The 16136-nt window shown below is 50.3% G+C and overlaps 1 protein-coding gene across 5 annotated transcripts in view; it reads left to right on the top strand.

Annotated features, from left to right (window-relative positions):
• ATP2B4 (ATPase plasma membrane Ca2+ transporting 4) overlaps positions 1 to 16136 on the top strand; it is a 100635-nt gene that overhangs the window by 25943 nt on the left and 58556 nt on the right. The gene's annotated exons all lie outside the window — the stretch shown is intronic.

Here is a 16136-nt window from a genome sequence, read left to right as displayed (position 1 = left end):
AGGTTTGTTGGGAGGATCAAGGGAGGTCATACGTGAGGTACTCAGAAAGACTGGGGGCCCTGTATTTTCCTCGTGAGTCAGGAAGGCCTTAGCTGTGCCTGTTCTAAGTAGAAACTGATGTGCTCTGAGCTGATAATGGGGTGACTTCGGGAGAATGAGTAGATGAAGGCTGACTTCTTTCTCTGCTCCTTTGAAGGATGCATTGAGCATTGCCCTGATCATCCTTCTGTGGCCCCCCACCCCAGCCCCAGCACACAGAGCATGGTGTTCAGAAAGCCCAGCTTCCCCTCCCCTCGGCCTGGCCACGCCTCCACGTCAGGATGGTGAGTTGTCTGGTGTGCTAGACCCTCCGTGGGCTCTCAGCTCCATGCGAGTCTGGGGTAGCTGGCCTCTGGGCCACTGGGCCTCAGCCTCCTCTGCCAAGATGGGGCTGAGCTCCTGGTGGCCTCAGCAAGTGGGTTCCACAGTCCTGAGCTAGACTTCCCTTCTCACCTCTTTGTACCAATGCTATTCCGTTTGCTTTCTCATCTTTTTAAAAAAAATTATTATGGTAAAATACACATGAAATGTACCCTTTTTAACCATTTTTAAATGTCCAATTCAGTGGTATTTATTACACTCACATTGTTTTGCTACCGTCACCACTACCCATTTCCAGAACTTTTCATCATCCCAAATGAAAACTGTACCATTAAACAGCAATCCGTGTACATCACCCTACCCCCCACCCCCAGCTGAACCTAGGCGGCCCCCATGTGCTTCCTGTCTCTATGACTTTGTCTAGAGTAGGCGCTTCGCAGAAGTGAACTCATGCCATGCTCGTCCTCTGTTTCTAGCGTCTTTACTTTGCACAACTTTTTCAAGTTTTATTCATGTTGTGGCATTTATCAGAATTTCATTCCATTTTAAGGCTGAATGATATTTCTTTGTATCGATCGATACAATGTTCGATATGCAACATTTTATTTATCCATTCATCTATTGATGAATGCTCCCTTTTCTTTAATCTTTGGACTTCTTGAATGTTTTCTTTTGGCGCATCATAATTTGCAATAATATGGAGAGAGCAGCTTCTTTCCCTGCAGTAGAACATGGATGGGGTCACTGTCCCAGATGGTGAGGGAGGGTGCAGCTAAGCATGCTGTTTGTAAACTCTGCTCTGAAGCCTCTACTGGGTTTCGCCCTTCCAGAAGTCTCTTCCCGACAGGTACTCAATGTGCCGACATCACCAAACCCAGAAGTGCCCGTGGGAAAGGAGAGTGGGATCCCCTGGGGCATCCAGCCTGCCTTTGCTGCCTTCCTGGGGACAGAGCCGACCTTGCCCCGGGGTGCTCCATCTTCAGTGCTGTAGGTGCAGTGTTAGAGATTCTAGAGCAGCTTTGGTTTTCCTGTTTATACTTTTGAGCTTTTGTTTTGTGTATTTCTTCTTATCAGTCTGTGTCATTGTCTCCTGCTTGGCAGGTCAGTATTTCTGCATGCACTATACAATAATCACAGGGTTTCTGAACAGACGCATGTCCGGTCTTCTTATTTAGACTTTTGTTCCTGGGGGTTCCCTTAGAAGGCTGTCTTCCTTTCTCTGAGTCTTCTCCTGTCCTGTTTTCTTCTGCCTTCCCTGATGCTTTCCCTCTTACAGCCCCTCGACGCCCCAGAGCTTTGGAGCCTTCATCGGGACCACAGTCTGTGTGCCCGAGGTGGCGCTGACTCAGACAGTGACACATCTTCAGCATGTCTCACAGCTCCCTGCTACAGGGAGTGGGCGCCCCTGTGCTAATCCTCTGAGCTCATCAGGGAAGGAATCTCCCGGCTCCAGTGTCCTGGGCGGGGCCTAAAGTTATCTGATCACTTCATATAGGCTGCTCTCCTCTCTTATTCTGGCTTCTGTCCACTTTTTAAATAGGAACTTATAGCGCGCAGTGTGTCTTAGTTTCCAGGCTCTTCCTGGGCTTGTGTGACCTTAACTGAGTCATGTCACTTTTAAGACCGCGTGTTATAAAATCTGTAGAAGGAATATCATCAGTCCTGTTCATCTTTTTTTTTTTTTTTTTTTTTTTTAGATTTTTAAACTTTTGTTGGGACATAGCCAATTAAAATGTTGTGATAGTTTCAGGGGAATAGTGAAGGGGCTCAGCCCAACATATACATGTGTCCATTCCCACCCAAACTCCCCTCACATTCAGGCTACCACGTAGCACTGAACCGAGTTCCATGTGCTATGCTATAGGTCCTTGTTGTTTATCCATTTTAAATATAGTAATAGCAGTGTGGACTTGTCTATCCCAAACTCCCTAACTATCCCTTCCCACCATAGTCCTTCTTATCCTAGAAGGCTGTTTCAGATCACGTTGAAGTGCTTTGAAACTATAAAGCAGTATGCAGACATGAGTTCTTACCACAATCTTCTTTGACTCTCAAGAACTTTTCTGCCTTCCTCCTCGGTTTTCCTGACACCAGTTAACAGAAAACCTCAAGTGAACTCCCCAGATATGGCTGCAAAAGTTGGAGGTTCTGAAGAGATCCGTGAAGGGGAGTATCAGTGTCTTCCTGGTACACAGAGCCAGGATCCAGAACAGGTACTAAGCAGGGTAGCCAGAGGTACCAGGAGCCCTGACAAAGGGGCGCCTTTGTTGCCTCCATTCTGCTAAAGCTTTTTAATGCAACTGATCTTCATCCAAAGGCAATGGGCCTTTGAATACAAAAGAAGTAATCACCTCCCAACTTAATATGAGGTCAGTTACTTACTTTCATTGCCTCCTTTTTCAGATGGGAAAATTGAGGCCTAGGAAGAGTGGATTTGGATGAGAGTGGTTGAGGGGGAGGCGAGCCTAGTGCCACTCAGGAAGACCCCCAGGGGCAGGAGCCTGGGGCCATGGGCAGCTCTGGGCCCGCAGGCCGGCCACTCCAGGTGCAGCCCGGGTTCACTTCTGCTTTTCCTCCTTAGGTATTTCTTAGAATCTAGTGACCCAAGGCAGCGTGTCAGGTTGACAGTTAAGTGTCACTGCCAGCCTGCAAGGCACCTCTATAAAGATATTAGCGAGGTGTTCCCTTTGGATGAACCCAGCCCATGGGTGCATAACCCACCTGGCAAAACTTAGCGTGTCTCATCTCCCAGCGCCCTGCTCACCATGGACTCCTCATTTTCAGGGCACTCTGCGCACATCTGTGTGCTGTATGTAGCAGCTCTGGAAAGCTTCCGTTTGCATATGGTGTGGGTGGGGCCCACAGTTGGGGGGCGAGAGCTTCTGTGAGTGATCTCTTCCTGTCAGTCAACTTGATGGCTGCCAGCTGGCCTGCAGGGCAGACCTTGGAGGTGTTGGATACACACAGTTGGATGGGTAAGGGAGGCATTTCCACCCTTCATTTGACGCCTAATGCAGATTTCTTTGCATCATCTACCCCCTGCTTTCCCATATAGACTGCAGTCTTTTTGTCCCAGTGCCCGGCACAGTGTTTGGCTCATAGAAGTTTCAGTGTGAAATGAGGGGATTTCCATTAGGCTTTCCCCAAAGGGGAAGGACCAAGGTTCTGGGAGATGTTTGCTGTGGTTGGTAGGAAACACGGAGGATTTGCTCCCTGAAAAGGCAAGGAATTTAACTCTGGAGTGCACTCACTGATAAACCTGCCTTCTAGCTTGTGGCCAGTCAAACCCCGGCCCCACCCTGATTTGAGAAGCTAGCAGGGCTAGCTTAACCTACAAAGGTCCTGCAATCGCCGCTTCTGGGTGTAGAGAATCCTGGGCAGTTCTATCCTTTCCACCTCTCCAGTGTGAGTCAAGCTGGCAGGAACTCTGGAGGAGGCATCCAGGGGGTTCTTGTACAACGCAGAGAGCTGTCACGAGCATGAAAGGGAAATCCTAGGCCAGGTGGCCCCGTTCAGCTGAATGCTCCTGCTAGAAAGACGTGGTAGCATTCTGGCACGCGACACTCTTCTGCCCCATCTGGTCCTTTGGAATGAGAGTCAGGAGTCCCGACCGGGGGCCTGGGGAGGCAGTACACTGATGCTGGTGTAGGAAGTGACCAGAGGGGTAGGTCTCAGTTCTGGGGAACAGAACCTCTATGTGTCACTTCTGGGCGAAACTCAACGGGCTTCGGAGGGCCTTGCCTTTCCTAGAGCCTGTGTTCAGCCTGTGTTCTCCGTGCCTCCTAGGTTAGGTTGGCTGGGCATTTGATATAGAAGAAGGTTGCTCATCTTCCTATGTAATTCTTAGGTTTAACTCTTCCCCGACATGGTGCCTTATCATCCTAAAAACAGGGCCTTCACCCCCTCCCCAGGAAGAATGGGGACTATGAAGACTGACCATTTTCTTTCCCCTGTAACCTTCTGTAAACTTTGCTTCATTTTACCCTACCCCCCTCCTGTCTTGGCTTCTGAAACAAGAAAAAAGCGGTTCACCCTCCTACCCCTCTTTAGGGCCATATTCTGTTTGGTCCCTTAGAAACCATGGCAACCTGGCCTAAGAGGCCACTTCTACCATCTTGGGAGTTAATGTTCCAAAGCCTTGTACTCACAGCTCTGGACTTTCTAACACATTTTTCCAAAGTGGGACAGGAGCCTCTGAATTTTCAGTTCTGCTAAAAGAAGAAAGTTTCAAACGAACAAACCCCTTTGGTTAGGAATGGAAGCAACACTTCCTATAGGATCTGGAGTATGAATGTAGGCAACATTAGCTGGGAATCCTGAAGCTGTGGTCCACACATTTTTCATTTGCTTCTTTCTTCTTTCACTTTTCATAATTACTCAGTTACTTGGAAAATGGTTTGAGCCAGTTATCTTTTAGTTTGCACCAACTTTTTTTCTTTCTCTCTTGACATGTTTGTACTTCTTGCTCTGGTGCTACCTTTTAAAGTCCCAAGTTGGGCATCCAGGGAGCTGTGATGATTAACTGCAGGAGCCCGGTAGAAGAATTCCACAGCCTTAGACGGCAAAGTTTCCATGGCTTCGCTGCTGTGGGACGTCCCCGTGAAGGAATCCTCTTGAGCTGGCTGTTGGAGGAGGGAGGGTGGGAAGCGGGGTAGCCTGTCCTCGGCTTCTCTTTGGACTTGGCAGCTTGCAGAGGGAGGGCTCGGGCTGAAACCCTGAAGGGCGGGCGCTGACCTCCCCCCTACACTGGAAAGGATTGTTCTCTGCTGATACGGATCTTAACTGATTTGGAACAGCTGGCCAGGATATGTGAGACTGGAGAAGCTGGGAAGAATGCTCCAGCAAATTTTTGCTGAAGCAAATGTTAGACAAATAGTGTGAGATGCTTACAGAGGTCTGGCCCTGCTGGGTTAGGATGCCTTTTGCGGCTCCTCCACGGGTTCCCTCTGCGAATCCTTGAATACTTACTTGTGTAGTGGTGGGGAGAGCTAGGAGAAGGTGACCGTATCACCAGGGGGCTGAATGTTTGCCTCCATCTGTCTATTCCCAGCCCCAATTTTACAGACTCACAAATTCAAGTGAAACAGTGGAGCCACTTGGGTATAGGACTAGCTTATCATGTTCAGTTGTGAATTTTCAGCTTCTGTGGTGGCACAGAGAGGAGCCAGATTCCAGTTGTGGACCCGATGTGTTTTATATCTGTCTAATCTCCCAGCCTCTTCCTCCATCAGGCCACTTCCTATCTATACTGGATTGGGAGCTTGGCTGAGCATACGAAATCCTGACTTTGGTTTGTTCCCTGTAGGAATAGTCTCACATCCTTCCTCTCCCACTGTCTCTGTTAGGGGTCTTCACTTCTGAGTTCTCAGTGTTTGCCTCTGTTTCAAGCATGATTGGATGCTACATATTCGACTTAGCCGGGCTTCCTTTGTAGCTCAGCTGGTAAAGATTCCGCCTGCAATGTGGGAGACCTGGCTTCGATCCCTGAGTTGGGGAGATCCCCTGGAGAAGGGAAAGGCTACCCACTCCAGTATTGTGGCCTAGAGAATTATAGTCCATGGGGTTGCAAAGAGTCAGACATGACTGACGACTTTCACTTACTTACTTATTCAACTTAGCCAGGCAAGCTCCAGGTAGGTCTGGGAGAATGCCGGTTGGTTCAGAGTTCAGGCTGCCTGTCTCTGCCATTCTCCAAGGGACACGGGTAGACTGACCCTGTGCTGGCGCTAGCCGTGGCAGTCCCACGAGCACCCCATTCGCCTCTGGGTGCTCCCAGACTCCTTTGCTGTTTGAGTTGATGTGGACTTGACAGGGCTGATTGGTTTCAGAAATTACCCAGGTAAGGAGGATGGAATTCTGTCCAATTAGATTGCCCCTGGAAATGTGGAAAAGAGAGAATGAGAGAGATTTTGAGATGGAGATAGATAGATAGGCAGGCAGACAGATAAATAGATAGGTTGTGAAGGTGCGAGGCAGAGAGAAAGAGAGAAGGAAGCAGGCAGGAAGAGAGGGAGAGATGCAGAAAGTTATGTATAGAAATATGAAAAATTAAGGCTTAGAAATGAGGTACAGAGAGAAAAATGAGGAGGTAAAAGAGACTGGTACTGGCTGTTTTTCCCATAATTCTGGCAGTGCAGTGCTTCAGAAATAATCCAGAAAACATGCTTTTCTGCCACTTCCTACAGACCTCTCCCCAAGAAACAATCACCATGGTTCTCCCAGGTTTTTCTTTGGAGGTATGGCAGTGATGTTTAAAATGCTGTGCGTGGGAGTTTAGAATTGAATGGGTGTGAGGAGAACCTGAGATCTGTATAGTTGATCTCAGCTTCTGCCTAGAGGGTGGGTGATTATTGCAGTGATGGCTGGTTTCTCTTCTGTCCGCAGCAGAAAAACCCTGGGCCTGTGTCCTGGAAAGCGAGGGCGATGGGCCTCCAGTCGGCCAACCCCGAGGGGCCGGGGGCCGGGATCTGTGCTGAGGGTGGGCCCTTGGGACTGAACAGTGGCTTCACTGTGCGGCTCGGGTCTCCTTCCCGGCCTTCCATCTTTCTCTTTCCCCTGGGAAGAGAAGCACGTGGGAGCAGAGAAGGGTCGCTCAGTCCTGACCTCCACGTTTTAGGTCAGGCACTGAGGCACAAGCTGGGAGAAAGAAGTGACACACCCTTTCCACCCTCTCAGAAGAATACACGGTACCTTGCACTTTCTCTCTCTTGAGACGCATAAATCACCCCAGCTGGGGCTGACTCACCTCTGCCTGCCCGTTGTCTCTTTCAACAATGGGCCTTGTGTCCATCTGAGCCCTTTTGAATAATACTCTTTATAACTGAGATTTTTGGGAGCTTAGTCTGCCGTGGGGGTTCTAGGACATGTCGGCTTCTTTGTCTTTAATGTACTCCTAAGGAACAACTGCTCAGCCTGAGTACATGCGCTGAGACTTACTGACGGGAGCCCTGGAGTCTGTGACGGCCTGAGTCTGCTCCAGCAGTCCAGGAGGGCGCCCCATGTTGGGCCCTCCCCTCCTGCCCTGCAGGGACAGTGGGATGCTGGTGACAGCTGGTTTGACAAGCCTAGAGACCATGCCCGCTCTGCTCCTTTGACCTCAAGGTGCTGCCAAGACTGATTTCTTTCCCAAGTTGCTGATTTTCCCCGCAAGATTGTATCAGCTAACCCAGGCTGTCAGTCAGGACTTTGACCTCTCCTGGGGCAGCAGGGGGTGCTTCCCTTGTGGAATCAGCAGCAGCTTCCCCTCTGCCTCTCTCTCCCCCTTGGGGACTATTCTCATTGATAGCCTTTCTGAGCCACAGTGGCATCTGGGAGGCATTCTGTTACAGCCCGAGATGGAAAGAATTGAACCGTCTGTGTGATTTGCTCTTGTTAAAACTGCCCTAACTTTATTTTTAATCTGATTAATATGCCCATCGGCAGGTGGGGTTTTTTCCTCCTACTAAGGATATAACTATCTGAAAGGAGCTAGAATAAGGTAGAGAAAGAGGAACAGTAAAATCCTTCAGCATGTTTTGTATTCCAACCAGCTGTTTCTGCAAGGTGGCTCTCTGTTCTTTAGATACCATCTGGTGACTGGCGTATTTATCAGTCAGCACACACTTTCAGCTCAGTTGTGTATGTGCATGGGTGTGGGTGTGAGATACCACACGGTAATCTTCCACTCTCTCCCTCTTGGGCTGCTTATGCCTGATGGCACATTTCTTTGTTCGTATTTGTTACTTCACATTTGCCTGGGCGAGTGGAGAAGGTAGGAGGCTGTGTTGCCCCATCCAGTAGCCAGAAAATACTCCCTACTTCTACCAAAAGCTTTTCCCATGTGTCTGGTGCCCTGGTGGCCAAGGATAAATAGTCTTGCTTTTGATCATCCTTCAGCATCTGAACCTTGAATGCTGACTCCTTGGTGCTGGTGAGAGGTCCTTACCGTCCTGACTTGGACCTTAAATCTTGTTCTACAGGAGTATCCTTTCCCCCCCAGAGCTCCCTGAGAAGAGAGAATTGAATGAAAGTTCTCTGTACAAGTGGCAGAAACAGGTGTCCCTTCAGAGGTACCTCAGAGGTCATTTCCTACAGCCCTCCAGCCAGGAGTGTCTGGGATCCATGTGGGATGGGTCTGCATCCATGGCGGGCTTGGGAGTGGAGGGTGATCGCCTTGAGACTGTCTTCCCATGACCCCGTGTCTTGGTCCTGACAATACCTGCATCTGGTGGGTGCTGGAGGGGAGACAGGGAACGTGAAGAATGTTGCTGGCTAGAGCCAGCTTTGACCGGAAGGCAGAGGACAAAGCGTCTTTGTCTCTTCTCAGAGCCAGTGGTGCAGAGGTGAGAAAGCCCAGAATTGGGGCTTCCCCTTGCTGAGCTGGGGCAGAGGCGTGTAGGGGCGAGAAGCCATCCATTTCCCTCCTTAAAGGAGCTAACTTTACTCCTTACTTCAGTCTTTCTCTTGTTGGTTCAAATCGCAGACTCTGTAACATACTCTCTTCATTCTTGAGAAAAGTTGCAGTGGCCCCCCCCCCTTTTTTTTAAAGCAGTTTTGGGGGTTGGGAAAGGAAAACTTTGAAAGTAAAATAATAAAAAACCGGCCACTCTGCCATTACAGGCACATAAATAGCTACACCATCGTGGGGCTGCACACTCTCTTTGCCATAGCAACCTCAGCGAATGTTTATAGCAGCCTATCGCCCCGGCTGGAAAACAGCAGCTGCTGCGGCTCACCCGCCACACCCGTGCCGCCGCCTCGGCCTCAGAGCAGTGGGCACCCCCCCCCCCCCCGAGGTGTGGCAGGGCCGTGGGAAATGGCAGAGCCAAGGCAGCATGGGATCCAGATGTGCAGCCGTGTCCGACTCTGCCACCCCAGGGACTGTAGCCCTCCAGGCTCCTCTGTCCATGGAATCTTCAGGCAGGAACACTGGAGCGGGTTGCCATTTCCTGCTCCAGGGGATCTTCCTGACACAGGGATCGAACCCGAGGCTCCTGCATCTCCTGCACTGGCAGGAACCCACTCTGCCACCTAGGAAGCCCTCAGATGTGCCAAGGAGCGGTAACATCCTTAGAACCTGAAGTGAGGGGTGGGTGTCTTTCCTGCCCGTTTCTTCCCTTTCCCTACCCCATCTCTCATCTCCTGCAAAGTCGGCACCCTAGTGCAGAGGGTGCTTAGCTGCACATGAACCCGAACGGGGTCCGGGTTCTGAACCTCACGAGGCAGCTTGTTTTAACTGTCTAAATAAATCCTGGCTTCTGCTGCAGCCTATTCAGGGAGGTCCTCTCAAGTCTGTTTTCTAAAGGATTCACAGGACAGGGGCTTCCCTTGGGAAGATCATGGGTCTCTCTGGGAACGAGGCTGCCCTGAGATGAGCGGAAGCAGAGATCAACATTCTGGAAGGACTAAAGGAGGGTGAGATGGGACAAGAGCCTCCTGTGACTCCCCACCAGCCTGGATCCGAGGACAGCATTGGGCCTGGGCCTCCGCTGGGAGCTTCGGTTGCTTTACCTTGGTGTCTCTGGCGAGTCTCACCAGGCTGTAAACTCTGCATCCTTCTCGAGTGTGGTGCCCAGACCAGCAGCAGCCCCTTGTCAAGGAGCGTGTTTCAAAGCCCACCCGCATACTTCCTGAGCCCGCAACTCTGGGAACCCTTTCGGAAGTCTTTTTTTCTTTTAATTTATTTGCAGGGAAGCAATGGAAACACAGACATAGAGAACAGACTTATGGCCACGGGTCAAGGAGAAAGGAGAGGGTGGAATGTATGGAGAGAGTAACATGAAAACCTACACTACCATGTGTAAAATGGACAGCCAATAGGAATTTGCTCTAAGACCCAGGGAACTCAAACCGGGGCTCTGTAACTTCCCTGCAGTCTTGATGCTTATTCACGTTTCAGAACCACTGCTCCAAGGCACAAGTGCAAGAAAATGTGATCTGCCCAATTTCTGAAGACCCGCACTGACTTAGGGGCTCCTGTCTATATAATGTGTAAACGAAGAAAAGTGAAACTGGGGTGGTAAGATGACTTATTCAGGAGTGCTCCCAGATTTTTGTCCTGATAAATGCCATCTTCTCAGCATGGGGCCATTGCCCATTTGTCTGGAGCTTCCAGGAACTAGCTGGGCTGAGAGGCCTGGATTAGACAGGGCCTGGGGTGGCTGTCTATACTGGCAAGACTGTCATGAAGCGGACGGAGGCAACAGGAGTGCCAGCCAGGCAGTGTGGTACTCCGGGGCACACAGGATTGTTATTTTGCTTCCTCTCCTCCTGAGCCCCTGGGACAGCTGCCCACAGCACATCCTTTTGGTGGATGACATGTGACCTCCCTTGCACCCTGAGGCTTCCATCAGAGCCTGAGATCTAGGAGCAATGAGATGCTGACCAACTCCAATAGCCAAGGGAGACTGACCCTCCTGTCCCTCTCCGTGAGCATGGCATGGTTTTCCTGAAATTTGTTCGTAAAAATAACACAGGATACAATCCAGCTGCTAAATAGCAACCCCCCACTTTAGCAACACCCCCCTTTTCCCATGGGACCAAAATGTGGAAAAACCACCTCAGCCCCAAGAAAGGCAGTCTGTTGCCCACGAGTGTGTGTGTCCTGGGTCTGCAACAGCTGCTGCCTAAGGCTCTGCCTCCTGTCTGCTGACCTAGTGCCTAACTGTCCTGGTTCCGAGCAGCTGCTCCTTAGTGTAAGAGAAAGGTGCCCTTCTAACCCACATCCTGCGCATTTCCCACCATCTGGCCAGCACTCCTTCCATCAGACAACAGACCTTCCGGATGGGACGGTTACTCCACCTGAACTCAGCTCTTGTCCTCCTTAATCCACTGAAGGGGGTTGCTGTTCCGTCCTCTACATTTTTTGTTTCCTGAGCTCCAGCTTTCTGTGAGCACTCCCTCAACACCCCCTGAGTCACAGGCAGCCATGGGAGTGACCCAGGCCAGTATGACTCACAGTATTTGGAAATAGGGTATATTCCCTATGGCTCTAGGCCCAAGGGACTGCCCATTTTCATTTTGATCTATCGATGCTATTTTTAGGATGAATCCACGAGGGTAACAGCGCCCTGCTAGGAACATATCAGCTTCAGTTTCCCAACCCATGTCATGAAACTTCCTGTCTTCATCTTGATGGTTCTAGGGTCTCTGACAGGGGCTGGATCAATAGATCAGATATCAGGAACAGAGTATCATTAGCCTTGGGCCAACTCTCAGTATCACTGTTTAGAGAAAGCTTGTGTATCTGTGGGCCTGACCTTCTCCCTGCCATCTGAAGGCATCTGGCCAGAACTGGTAGGTTTTGTCCTCATTGTCATAGCATGTCTTAGACAGTACAGTCTCTCCAGGTCTGAAAGGCTTCAGTATTGTAGTATGTTTTATCTTTTTCTGATTTCAGGTGCAGACTATCATGCTGTGAATTCATGGTCCAGTATTATCTTGATCCATGCAAGGCCCTTCCTGTGCTCACTGTTTCCCATATCACACAGCTTTTCCCTTCCCTCCCTGTGAGCAGCATTCTAATGTGATATGTGTCTTTTTGTTTATATATCCCTTAAAATGTATAGTTTTGCTTTAGGTGCATATGTTTTAATTTTTGTCAAAGTACCTTTTTTTACCTGCAGTAAGCACTGCTTTTAAGATCAGCAGTATTGTGTGTACATCTGATCTGTGTTTCTAACTGTTGCATAATCTCTATTATCTAGCTCATGTATTTTTTCTGCCCATCAGTGGGAGAGGGGATCCCACGTTGCCTTCAACTCTGTCACCACAAATAATGCATAGACTTAGTTTGGTCAAGTACAAGGTAGCTCCAAGGAGGAGGGGGAAATTCTGAATCCCTGAGACCCAGGGCTTGAGGGCACCACCTCTTCTCTACATAGATGCTTTGATTCTAGCACTGCATTTGTGCTACTGAATTGAAGATCTTCTCAGGTAGCTCACCTGGTGGTTCAAATGGTAAAGAATCTGCCTGCAATGCAGGAGACCTGGTTTCAATCCATGGTTAGGAAAGATTCCCTGAGAGAAGGAAATGGCACCCCACTCCAGTTTTCTTGCCTAGGAAATCCCGCGGACAGAGGAGTCTGGCGGGCTATAGTCCATGGGGTCTCAGAGTCAGACACAACTGAGTGACCACCACTTTCACTTTCTCAGGGCAGCAGGCTTGTGGGGAGGGAGCGGGTAAGCCAGGAGGCCTCACGTAAGCCCCCTCCTCACCAGCTTTAGGAAGGGAGTACCCACCAGAACCCAGGTCCCAGCGGCTGGCAGAGAATTAGCATCGGGCTCCAGCACCACAGGCGGCAATTGTGCCATGCTGCGGTCAGTGTGGAGGAGGTCGAGTTTGGTGCCTCAGCCCTCCCTTGGCTTCCTGGCGATGAGAGGGGGTGCCACCCGCCACCTGAACTCCCGCCAGCATCCTCTGCCCCGACCTTCTGCCTCCACGGGGCCGCGGAGGCTGGAGGAGGGTGTGCACACAGGTCTGCTTGGCAAGCCAGTGGGCACTAGGGCAGGGGGAGGGTAGGAGAGCCCCGAACCACAAGCAGGGCGGCTGCTCGACCCGAGTGGTGAGAACAGGCGGGTGCGGGTGGGCCCGCCTCTGGTCATGGGAGTAAGAGGCCTGTCGTCACGAGGACGGAGCAAAGCAGCCTCCGCGTGGTGTTCAGACCTTCCGAGGAGGGCCAGCCAAGGATGTCTCACGCAGGGCAGCCTGCCATGTGCAGGTGCTTGCCAGCTTTCATGAAAGGCCTCTTAGAGGTATGCCGGCGACGAGACAAAGAGGGAAGCTTCAGACACTGCAGGGAACTGCCCCTGTGGGAGTCAGAAGAGAAGAGGTGTCTCTGTGCCTCTCCCCATGCCAGGGCTGATGCCCGAGTGTGAGGTGATGGAGTGCAGGGAGCCCCCAGCCCGCTCCTTCAGCCTCTGAGTGGGAACTGGATATACTTGGAGTCGTGCCATCCGGAGCCAAGGGCATTCTGGCCGGGGCATGCGTTTGTGGGGGCAGGGCTGCAGTGGAGGGTGTCAGCCCCTCATGAGCTGGGACCTCCTGCTGCGGTTGCCCAGGAAGCTGGCAGAGGTGAGGAGGTGTCTCCCTGACGTGTGGCAGAGGCTTTAGGGGTTCTGGGCCGGGGTGGGTAGTTAGGCTTATGTGGGCTTCTCGTCAACTTGAGGAAGTAAACCTGTAGCTGTGTTTCCGTTTTTGTAGAGGATTGACCTTGTACTTGAGGCAGGGTGGCTTTGGATCCAGCCTAGGACACAAATCCTTGTTCTCAGAATCTGTATTTCCCTCCTATAAAATGGTGTGCCCTCCTTACAAGGCTGTTAATGAAGCTTCAGAGAAACAATATGTGGAATAATGAGAATAACTACTATGTATGGACCAACCGCTACAAAACAGCTGCTATGCTAGGCTGCTGTTTATGTATCAGTAATAACACATGTGTACTTACATGAATCATTTCTCCCTGAATGGGAAAGGGTGGGCCTGAAGCAGGTTTCATGCTCAGTTTGGTGCATTTTAAGGTGTCACGAGCCTGTTCTGTGCCCACCCCACCCCCCCCCGCCCCTGCCCCATCCTAGCAGCTGCCCACAGCCCAGAGGCCGGAGCTGAGCTCCTTACCATGCCCGGCAGGTCTCGCTGCGGTCTCCAGCCTGCAGCCTGGGCCCGCGGCCCCCTGCCGGCCCCTTTCTCCTGCTTCCATTCATACTTCATTTCCCATGCATCATGCCAGATTCATTAGCAGCCTTTGGCAGCGGAGATTCAGGGAGTGGGTTCCTTTCAGATCCTCAAAATACCCTACTCTGTCCCCTACATGGGAAGTTACCTTTTTCCTTGTGTTCTGAGGATGCGCCCCAGGAAGGTTTCTACGAGTAAGGGATTTCTTGACAAAATTGGAGGAAACAGCGTCTGTGGCTTAAGACTTGAGTTTTTTATCTCTGGCAGCTCCTCGCTTTGGAACTTGCTAGGGAGGTTAGCTGCAAATTGGGTTATCAGGAAGTGTAGGATGCTCTGCTTCTCAGGTATGTGTAGGAACTGGAGAGGATATCTGATCCTCACTGTCTGGAATGTGAGGGAGCTGGTTCTGAAAGAGAAACAGCAAGTGTGAGAGTCAGTACTTCCTCTAAGTGGTGGTAAAGAACCTGTTAGATATTTGTCAGAAAATGCAGAGGCCCAGATTGGAGGGGAGGAGCAAGGTACAACAAGAGGACTGTGCAGTTAAGGCCACTGACTTGCCAAAGAACAAGTCATTTTTTATGGCTTTGAATCTCAGCGTCTTCATCTGTATGGTGGGAGTCAGAGCCGTCCTGCCTAAAATCGGTGTGCCGAATCCTGTCATGGGTCATTATAAGCTGTCCAACAAATGTGACAGAACTTTAGGAGGAAAAAAATTAAAATGATTTAATGGTCATGTAAGTAGTAGGATTTCTTGACCCCACAGGAAGGGCTGAAAATTCCCTCTTCCATCCTGTCGTCATTAGGCTGGCAAAATGCTAGAAACAGGGAGTGAGAACATGCCTTACCCAGAAAGCCCTGAGCAGAATGACTAATCCTGACCTGATGGGAGGTGGTGGCCTCCCGGGCATCAGAGCATTGCGTCCGGGGCTGAGGCTTCGTGAGCACTTACAGATCATTCTTTGCCAGTTGCCTAATAAGGTTAGGGGCTAGGCAAGCTCAGTTGCAGAAAGAGAGAAGTATTGGCTCCTGCTATGCCTCTGAATTCCAGAAGCACTTTCGCAGAGAGCCTGGCTAAAAAGGGGCCCCAAGCGGGCAGCACCCCTTTGACTTCGTGCCAGCAGCTTAGTGCCTGACCTGTGTGTATATCTCAAGGGCAGCCTGAGGCAGACAGGCTTCACTCTTTTCTACTTGCCCCATGTGTTCTGATCTTAACTGACCTTTTCGCATTGGTTGTTGTGTGAGTGGAAGACTCTCCTCTCTGATCTCTTCAGACTGCCCCTACTTCTCTAGAGCTCCAAGGCTGCATTGTAGTAGTTGTTCCATTGCCAAGTCACGGCCAACTCCCTGCCACCCATGGACTTCAGCACGCCAGGCTCCTCTGTCCTCCAATATCTCCCAGAGTTTGCTCAAATTCACATCACTGGGTCAGTGATGCTATCTAACCAACTCATCCTCTGCCACACCCTTCTCCTTTTGCCTTCAATCTTTCCCAGCGTCAGGGTCTTTGCCAATGACTCAGCTCTTCACATCAGTGGCCAAGGTATTATATATAGCTTCAGCGTTAGTCCTTCCAATGAATACTCAGGGTTGATTTCCTTTAGGATTGACTGGCTTGATCTCCTTTCAGTCCAACGGACTCTCAAGAGTCTTCTACAACATCACAATTTGAAAGCATCGGTTCTTCAGCACTCAGTCTTCTTTCTGGTCCAACTCTCACACCTACATGCCTACTGGAAAAATCATACCTTTGACGTTACATACAGACTTTCATTAGCAAAGTGACATCTCCACTTTTAATACGCTAATTTCATGGCTGCAATCACCATCCACCGTGATTTTGGAGCCCAAGAAAAGATAATCTGTCACTGCTCCCCCACGTTTTCCCCTTCTATTCACCATGAAGTGATGGAGCTGGATGCCAGGATCTTAGTTTTTTGAATGTTGTTTCAAGCCAGGTTTTTCACTCTCATCAAGAAGCTCATTAGTTCCTCTTCACTTTCTGCTATTAGAGTGGTATCATCTGCATATCTGAGTTAATTGATATTTCTCCTGGCAATCTTGATTCCAACTTGTGATTCATCCAGCCTGATATTTCGCTTGATGTACTCCACATATAAGTTAAATA

Source organism: Odocoileus virginianus, chromosome 11 (genome assembly GCF_023699985.2).
Source record: "Odocoileus virginianus isolate 20LAN1187 ecotype Illinois chromosome 11, Ovbor_1.2, whole genome shotgun sequence".
Lineage (NCBI taxonomy): Eukaryota > Metazoa > Chordata > Mammalia > Artiodactyla > Cervidae > Odocoileus > Odocoileus virginianus.
Note: the sequence above shows the minus strand (reverse complement) of the source record. Positions and strands in the feature narration are given on the sequence as shown.